The 8,613-nt window shown below is 36.9% G+C and overlaps 1 long non-coding RNA gene across 1 annotated transcript; it reads right to left on the reverse strand.

Annotated features, from left to right (window-relative positions):
• Nucleotides 1–2,696: 2,696 nt before the first annotated feature.
• On the reverse strand, nt 2,697–8,017 carry LOC114158193 (uncharacterized). Its single transcript, XR_003598356.1, has 4 exons — nt 7,860–8,017; nt 3,676–3,733; nt 3,529–3,541; nt 2,697–2,783 (listed from the first exon to the last, which is right to left on the reverse strand). It is a non-coding gene; the product is annotated as an uncharacterized LOC114158193 (long non-coding RNA).
• Nucleotides 8,018–8,613: the final 596 nt, after the last annotated feature.

Below are 8,613 nucleotides of genomic sequence, written 5' to 3' on the forward strand. Positions count from 1 at the left end.
TGGCTTATGGACAGTATGCATAAAAAGTCTACTTGTCTACAAACATATGTGCAACTGGCAACTGCAAAGAGTACCAGCTTTAAAGAATAAAATCCATTGAAGAGTCTTATTAAATACTTTTCTTTATTTTAACTTGTGTCAAAGAATTGTTTCCAAGTAGAGATTCTGAATCTGCATCAATCTGTCAATGTTGATTTCAATTTGTTACCAATCAATCTCGTTTTAATATGCATAAAATCCTGGAAGTATGAAATAAACTAACGAACCAGAACCCTTCACCATAAATCTATGTGTGTTAAGACAAAAAGTGCTTGTTCAAAATGTATACCTGCAAACTGTACACATTTGTGGATTATGACAAATTGGAAAAAACTGCTACCATTGGACTTTTCAAAGAACAGGGGTCTCCACATGATAGTCCTCACTTTTTATGTGGTCATCGTCAGGGCAGCAAATTGGATGTTTCCCAGAAACACAGAGGATGCAGTCGAATTAGTTGACAATACAGGAAATGACAGGGACACAACCTCTTAAGAAAATATACCTGCCAGCTCGTCACATGTGTAGACTATGATGTTGTGGGAGAATCCGCTGCCATTAAATATCTGGAAGTTTTTGTTTCCGTTTTTAGAGTGGAGTACGCCTGGACAAAGTGAGCATGAGAATCTGTAACTCTGAGAATGCTGATAAGTCATTTTTAAAACTGTAAGCCTCATTTAGTTCAACCTTTTGGTTTGATGCACAAACCTTTGACATTTAAACTAAAATGTCCATAGACATTGGAGTTTAACTGTGAATCTCCAATGTCTACAGACATTGGAGTTTAACTGTGAATCTCCAATGTCTATAGACATTGGAGTTTCACCATGAATGTCCATAGACATTCATTATCTTTTTAGGTTCAGATTTGTTGTTTTGTTTATAGAAGGTCTTTCTGTGGGGATGAAATTTCACAGATAACATATTACAGATGTGTAAAGCTACATCAAGAAATTGTAAACTCACCTGTGGTCATCATGGCAGCAGATTGGCGGTAATCTGCTGCCATGCATGTGTCAATGCTGATTTCAATTTGTTACCAACCAGTCTCATTTTAATATGCATAACATCCTGGAAGTATGAAATAAACTAGGGAACCAGAACCCTTCACTATAAATCTATGTGTGTTTTGACTTTAGTGAAAAGTAGTTGTTCAAAAAGTATACCTGCAAACTGTACACATTTGTGGATTATGACAAATTGGAAAAAACTACTGCCGTTGGTCTTTTCGATGAACAGCGGTCTCCACATGATAGTCCTTGCTTTTTGTGTGGTCATCGTCAGGGCAGCAAATTGGATGTTTCCCAGAAACACAGAGGATGCAGTCAAATTAGTTGACAATACAGGAAATGACAGAGACACAACCTCTTAAGAAAGTATACCTGCCAGCTCGTCACATGTGTAGACTATGATGTTGTGGGAGAATCCGCTGCCATTAAATATTTGGAAGTTTTTTCCGTTTTCAGAGAGGAGTATGTCTGGGCAAAGTGAGCATGAGAATCTGTAACTCTGATAATGCTGACAAGTAATTTTTAAAACTGTAAACCTCATTCAGCTCAACCTTTTGCTTTGATATACAAAGTAGCCATAGACATTGGAGTTTCACAGTTAACACATTATTACAGAATGTGTAGAGATTATTTAAGAGATTGTCAACTAACCTGGGGTCGTCATGGCAGCAGATTGGCGGTAATTTATTGTACTCTGCGTAGGATTAGATTCTGTCATGGGGTATGCATTATCTGCTCCTGTAAAAGTAAAAAACTGTTGTCTTGTATTCTCTAGTACAAACAAGCTGTATGTATCACAGTCACAATAAGCAGAGTTTGTAGAAATAGTGGCTTATGGACAGTATGCATAAAAAGTCTACTTGTCTACAAACATATGTGCAACTGGCAACTGCAAAGAGTACCAGCTTTAAAGAATAAAATCCATTGAAGAGTCTTATTAAATACTTTTCTTTATTTTAACTTGTGTCAAAGAATTGTTTCCAAGTAGAGATTCTGAATCTGCATCAATCTGTCAATGTTGATTTCAATTTGTTACCAATCAATCTCGTTTTAATATGCATAAAATCCTGGAAGTATGAAATAAACTAACAAACCAGAACCTTTCACCATAAATCTATGTGTGTTCAGATGAAAAGTGCTTGTTCAAAAGGTATAATTGCAAACTGTACACATTTGTGGATTATGACATATTGGAAGAAACTGCTGCCGTTGGTCTTTTCGAAGAACAGGGGTCTCCACATGATACTCCTTGCTTTTTGTGTGGCCATCATCAGGGCAGCACAATGACGAAGCTGCCATAGAGGCAAAATATAGGAGGTTGTGTCTCCTATATTTTCTTAGGAGAATCAAGATCCTAAGAAAATATACCTGCCAGCTCGTCACATGTGTAGACTATGATTTTGTGGGAGAATCCGCTGCCATTAAATATTTGGAAGTTTTTTCCGTTTTCAGAGAGGAGTATGTCTGGGCAAAGTGAGCATGAGAATCTGTAACTCTGATAATGCTGGCAAGTAATTTTTAAAACTGTAAACCTGATTCAGCTCAACCTTTTGGTTTGATATACAAAGTAGCCATAGACATTGGAGTTTCACAGTTAACACATTATTACAGAATGTGTAGAGATTATTTAAGAGATTGTCAACTAACCTGGGGTCGTCATGGCAGCAGATTGGCGGTAATTTATTGTACTCTGCGTAGGATTAGATTCTGTCATGGGGTATGCATTATCTGCTCCTGTAAAAGTAAAAAACTGTTGTCTTGTATTCTCTAGTACAAATGAGCTGTATGTATCACAGTCACAATAAGCAGAGTTTGTAGAAATATTGGCTTATGGACAGTATGCATAAAAAGTCTACTTGTCTACAAACATATGTGCAACTGGCAACTGCAAAGAGTACCAGCTTTAAAGAATAAAATCCATTGAAGAGTCTTATTAAATACTTTTCTTTATTTTAACTTGTGTCAAAGAATTGTTTCCAAGTAGAGATTCTGAATCTGCATCAATCTGTTAATGTTGATTTCAATTTGTTACCAACCAGTCTCCTTTTAATATGCATAAGGTCCTGGAAGTATGAAATAAACTAAGAAACCAGAACCCTTCACTATAAATCTAAGTGTTCAGATGAAAAGTGCTTGTTCAAGAGGTATAATTACAAACTGTACACTTTTGTGGATTATGACATATTGGAAGAAACTGCTGCCGTTGGTCTTTTCGAAGAACAGGGGTCTCCACATGATACTCCTTGCTTTTTGTGTGGCCATCATCAGGGCAGCACAATGACGAAGCTGCCCTAGAGGCAAAATATAGGAGGTTGTGTCTCCTATATTTTCTTAGGAGAAACAACCTCCTAAGAAAATATACCTGTGGGCTCGTCACATGTGTAGACTATGATTTTGTGGGAGAATCCGCTGCCATTAAATATTTGGAAGTTTTTTCCGTTTTCAGAGAGGAGTTATTTAAATCACATTGTAGTCTTACCAGCAGTATTATCCTGCAAGAGTAAAGACAAGTAAATACCAGAATTATTAGGGATGTCAATGGAGTTAGTGTGTTTAATATAACACCATTTTGTCTTGTTCTTTGCAATATAAATAGTTTATTGTTGACTTTGAGAAAGAAGGGTACCTGATACATGCACAGGGCTCCAATAAGGAATACGGCCACCACAGGCTGCATTTTTACCCTAGAGGGGAAACAATTTCAAATTAACACTAAGTAGGGCAAATAAAAAAAAAAACAACATAATTTTTTATTTATGTGAAGAGTAAAAGCCATCCTGCATTCATTAGTGATAGTGATATTTAGAAAAAAGAACAGTTATCTGAAAGTTTGACAAGTAGGAATATGGACTGCAGGTATGGAGCAGTATGAGAGGGAATATAGTAGACAGAGAGCTGACCTAACCCAAAAGTTTGTTTTGCGCAGTAGTGTCGTTTCTAGCATTGCTGCCTTGCAGTAAAAGGTCCTGGCTTTGAATTCCTGATGTCATTCTGTAATTAGTCTGCATGCCTGGGTTCTCTCCAGGTACTTTGGCTTCCTCCAACAGTCCAACAACATGACAGTTAGGTTGAATGGTTGCTCTAAATTGTTCTACCTGTCAGTTGGATTGTGGTTGTTTGTCCTGTCTCTGAGTTGCTCTGTGATCTTTGTATTGCAGATCTTAAATTAATTGTTGTTGCATCAAGAACCCAATCATTTTTTGTTGTCTATACCGTAACACATTTTACGAGCCAGCCAGGAGTTCCAACTAAAAGTGATCAACCCAAAGAAGATGACCCTAGAAAAGCAAGAGGAGAGACTAACTATGTAGCAACTTCATGGTGAAATGAGCAAAATGCTGCAGAAAAGACAGCATTCAAAGTTGGTCAACCTTCAGAAAGGTTTACCAACCAAGCCTGAAGTTCCTTCATCAGACCAGCTGAGACAACACCAGATCATATTAAAAATTAAGAAGAACCTGAATTATTACAACAGTTTCTCCAGAGTTTACTTGCCTTTATGGGATCTTTGACTTTGTAAGATGCTGGACACCAGAACAGACACAAGCTGAGACAGGTGAATTAAGCTCACTAAAGGCCAAGTACAAGAAATTGTGAGAGGAACATAGAAAAGCCTGACAGCATTTGGAGGAAAAAAATGGGATTTTAGAGGAAAAACTGAGCTTGAGGGCCCAAAGGGAGGAAACTGAACCACCCCCGTGCTTCTCCAGCTAAAATACTACAGGTGACTCTCAGGCGGGAGTTTTGGTTTTGTGGACAGATTGCAGAAGTTGATAAATCAATCAAATTTTATTTGTATAGCACATTTCAGCAGCAAGGCATTTCAAAGTGCTTTACATCATATCAAACACAGAAACACAAAGTCATCAAGCGGGGGGTTTTTGCTTTTGCATCCATAAAAGATTTACGGGTTACACTCCTACTGTGTTACATGGAACGAAATACCTATTGGTATTTTTATTTCCACTCACGCTCACGATCAGTGGTATAAACTATCCTATATGAGCCCGATCAAGCAGACTGAGTTCAGACATTCAGAGACTGAGATCCTGGAAGCAGTCATAGCAGTAAGCCCAGGTCTTCATCTCAGAGAGATCCTGGAAATGAAGAAGACTGACATAATCCACTCTGAAACCTGTCCTAAGAGGCTACTTTAAAAATGACTGTTCCTCTGACCTCCTCCACCAGCTTATGAACATTTCACAAGGTCCAAAAGAACACAGAACTTCCTGTTTAGAGCTAAAGACCTACAAGAAAAATTGTGGAAATAAAAAAAGAGGTTGAAAATGTTCAAAAAATCAGTGAAGTGAGAGTTAAAAGACACCCACATGAGTTTCAACCTCCTTCCAAAGAAGAAGCTGCAGCCAGAGGTGAGATTGGGGGATACAGTAATAACTAATAATGTACTGAGAAGGGAAACATATAACCTGCAAAGAAATGAAATCAAAGCCTAAACGAAGCCCCGAATTCTAATGTTGTTTCTCTGTCACCAAATTTTTAAGTGATCACCATTCAGGTTATTTTCCCAAAGATAGTGGGTCCCCACTTTCCTTCCAGTTTTTAATAATGCGTTGGACAGTTTTCAATTCAATTTTTGCAGTTTCTGGAATCTCCTTAAATGTATCCACTACTTCATGGCAAAGATTTGACCCTTCTTAAACAATCAGATTTTCTACTAGAATGTCTTTCCACATAGTTGTTTAAGAAATACTTAGTTAGATTGTATCAGCTGTGATTATATAACTTGTCACAGCTGGAAGAATGTTGTCCATGCATCTGACAGAAAGCTCATCCCCCTTTGCTCAAATAATTCAGATGGCAACTTTTTTGGCCACACAGTGTAATTGTTTGACTTTATTAGAGGAGGGAAATACTAGAAAAAGGAAACATGAAAGTGAGCACATATATGGAAAGTTTAGGGAAATTCCAAATCGACATCCTTGAATAATGAAGTTGGATTCCCAGTCTGATATCAAGTTATGTGGCACCAGGTTCCACAACTTGCTGCTTAGCTGATAAAAACAATGGGCCTCAGTTCTAAAAATACCAAAGCAGATTTGGGTACAGAATGTAACCTGTTCTGGCGAATCCCATCATATCCACAACTGGGTGTTTATGAGTCAACATACCGGTGTTCCCTTGGGAATCAGGTTGCTTTAGACCAGTTAATATAATAATCAGTCCACTGTTATGAAATGTGGTTGTGGTGCTACTTTAAAATACAAGGTAAAACTAATACACCATGGTTTAGGTGCATGATATGATGTGGAAGTAGACAGGGATGAAATGGTTAATATGCAAAGATCAAATGGGCAGTATTAATTGGAGGTGAGGCATACTGACCCATAAACTTCATATGTAGGTGTCAGGATTTGGAAGTATAAAGCAGGACCAAAATGCAGACAACAGCTAAAGCAGAAGGAAGTTTTAATGAAAAGGAAAGAACAGTTCATGGAGCACAGGAAAAGTAATGGAACCAGCAATGAACAACCAGAGGCTTAATATAGAGGGTATGTCACTGAAGGGAATTGTACCAGTCCAATCAGGGGAACATCAAACAGATGTAAGAGAGCTGAGTAGGGGGGCTGAGGGTAGACGAAACAACACAGCTCACACACATGGAAGACTAACTTGGACAGAGGAGGATCTATGAATGAAAGAGGGAGAAAAATCTTAAGCTAACATTAGACAAAAAAATCTAAATGCATAGATGAAATAACATAAAAATAAACATGGAACTCAAAACATTTGCAAGAAAATGTTTGAATCGGGTATTCTGGAACAGAGACACATTTGAAACATTCAGATACAGGGACTGAGAAACAATGGTTTAGAAAATACGCCAACAATCACACATTGAAACACACACATATGCACCCCCCCACACACACACAGCGTATGAGCATCCCAGCCTGCTTTAGAATGGTTTCCCATGTGGAGTCCAGGATTATGGGTCCCATGAAGACACAGGGCCCCTCTTTGTTGGGCTTCCTGAGTTCTGACCTTCCATGGTAACAAAAACAAGTACACACACACACACACACACACACAAAGACTATATATTCATAGTTAAATTTCTAAATTAGTTTTAATATGAAGGATGACATGTGAGAGTGAGGATATACCTAAGGCAGTTAGTTTTATTTTATATTATTATTCACATATTAAACCTACTTAATTTCTTATGAGTCAGAATATTATGTATTATGGGGATTAATATATAGTTAAGTAATTATAAATCTTGTATTTTTGACTTTATTGTTTTATGTAGATTGCAGATAATTTACATAAATTTAAATTCAAACAATGAATGTAACCATTATTTTTTTGAACAGATATCTATCCAACTGTTCATACAAATATAAATATAAATATAGTTTAGTTCAAAGTCTCTTGATGCACAAAGATCTTTTGGCCAGAATATTTGCCTGATGGGTCAGAAAAAAACCTTCTGTTTAGTTTCTGATACATATCAGATCTGATCTGCATTTTTAACCTGAAAAGAAATTGCTTTCATTAAACAAAATATGTTGAACAGTGCTTTAATGTTCAACTTTAAAGCAGTTGAACAATCGTCTCCTTCTTCTGAACTTCTATAGAAGTTCAGCACATTTACACATTTACATTACATTTACTGTGACATTTACTTAGTCTCTGAGGCAAACTAAGTTGCTTTTGACGCTTTTTGCTGACATTTTAATGTCAGACATTCTATTAAACAGTTCTGTGTACAACAACTCGTCATGTTTTAAAAAGTGCAGACACAAAAAGGCAAATAACTACTTCTAATAAAAAAACCAAACCTCCTACCTGTTTTTTCCTTTACTGTTCCAGCACAAGTAATGTTAGTTTACATGAAATCCCTTAATGTCAGCAATAAGACATTAAATTGTCCCATAACACAGATCATCAGCAACAGAATTTCAAATGCGAATAATATTGTGAAACACTGAGTTATGTTGAGCGGGGTGTCACCGGGGGGGTGGAGAGTTTCACTGGGATCGTACGCTGTGGCTTCTGCTGCTACAATCAGTAGAAATAAAAATAAAACAAAAATACTTCGGTTATCATTACCAAAACACCCAAATAGAGCATGTAAACATATCAATAAATATATATATCCATACAAAATTAAAATCATTCATCAAAAATATAAAATTTGTTACACTAATTAGTACTAAAGCCACTAAAGCTACTGAATATTACCACAATAGATCTATAAACATAACTGCTTTTTGCAAGATGATTTTACATCAAGGTATTATGAAAAAGTATATTTTCCATGTAAGGTGAGAACTTATGACTAATGAAAAAAACTGCATCATCATTTGGTGTTGCTAGGAAACGTAGAGGACAATGCGCCTCTGTCTGTGGATGAAGTGTTTTACATACATTTAAGGAAGTTATTTTATTTTCTACTTTAATTTCAATGGACACCCATGTCAAGAAGAGGTAACAGACAAAAATCAAAAACAAACCAAACTGTGGCTGTAATAACGTGTTGCTATGGCAACTTCTACACCGAGGCTGCTGCCAATGCCAGTGGCATGGAGGAGCTGCAACA

This window comes from Xiphophorus couchianus, chromosome 15 (assembly GCF_001444195.1).
Source record: "Xiphophorus couchianus chromosome 15, X_couchianus-1.0, whole genome shotgun sequence".
NCBI classification, from domain to species: Eukaryota; Metazoa; Chordata; class Actinopteri; order Cyprinodontiformes; family Poeciliidae; genus Xiphophorus; species Xiphophorus couchianus.